Source organism: Macaca mulatta, chromosome X, assembly GCF_049350105.2.
Source record: "Macaca mulatta isolate MMU2019108-1 chromosome X, T2T-MMU8v2.0, whole genome shotgun sequence".
Lineage (NCBI taxonomy): Eukaryota > Metazoa > Chordata > Mammalia > Primates > Cercopithecidae > Macaca > Macaca mulatta.
The window spans coordinates 134,768,466-134,769,544 of record NC_133426.1 but is presented as its reverse complement, the minus strand read 5'-3'; the positions used below and the strand labels follow the sequence as shown (position 1 = coordinate 134,769,544).

At 33.6% G+C, this 1,079-nt stretch overlaps 1 non-coding gene across 1 annotated transcript; it reads left to right on the top strand.

Moving 5' to 3' along the window:
- Nucleotides 1-786: 786 nt before the first annotated feature.
- On the top strand, nt 787-840 carry MIR7208 (microRNA mir-7208). The gene has a single exon (NR_128398.1). It is a non-coding gene; the product is annotated as a microRNA mir-7208 (primary transcript).
- Nucleotides 841-1,079: the final 239 nt, after the last annotated feature.

The following is a 1,079-nucleotide window of genomic DNA, read 5'->3' as shown; positions in this document are numbered from 1 at the left end:
TTTGTTCTCCATAGCTATTAGGCCTACTGTGCCTTATGTAAACTTCTACAGCTCTGATGAATTTCATAGGATTGAGATGAGTGGCTTCATCTAAATAACAATAAACCAAACTTTATATTGAATACATTTTGTTACTGTTACGTAACTGACTCTACTGTGCCTTCTTCAAATCTGATCTCTCAAATCACTCAAAATCCAGGTCTCAACTTCATAAAGTAGGATATATAAGGCGAAGTAAGTTTGTGTTTCTGATCCACAAGTAAATTGCATTCCAGAAATGTTCTCATCTTTGGGCCTGTTTTTGTGAGTTTTTGAGGACTATCGGCGCTGCCTGAGCATTAGTTAGATCTACGGGCTACATGTTTGTTAGATGCCCTATATACTTTTTTAAAGTATATAAATAATTATGTCTATGAGATGAAAGTGATATTTTCATATGTGTACATAATATATAATGAGCAAATCAGGTTAATTGGGATATCTGTCACCTAGAACATCATTTCTTTGTGTTGGGAATATTCTATATTTTCTCTTCTATTTTGAAATATACAATTAATTATTCTTAATAGAATCAACCTACTGTGCTACTGAACACTAGAACTTACTCTAATTGTTCTGTTGTACCCATTTACCAACTTCTCTTCCAAGACACTTTTTCAAGTGGTAACCTACTATCTCTTTTCTTCTTTTCTTTTTAAAGGTAGCAGTGCTCTGCAATTTTGATTAATGTATTACTAGTCATCTCATGTTTCCCTGCTCTGCAAACCTGGACATTAGCCAAGCTCAAACTGAGCCTTGCTTTGCTTTGGGAAAACATAAAGCAAAGCAAAGCTCAGTTGGAGCTTGACTATGAATTCATTAAGACTAATGTCTTTCCTGATTCTTCAAATTCTATAAGGTGCAGTTAAGAGTGTCTGACCTGAATAGGTATGTATACATGTAAAGTCTATTTCATGTTCAGCCCAACTCCAAAAAGTAATAAAAAGTGGTCCCATTTATAGAATTTTTATTTTAGAAAATGAAATCGCTACTGTGTATAGCTATCATTATGCACATATATTGTGTATTCTTGATCTGAT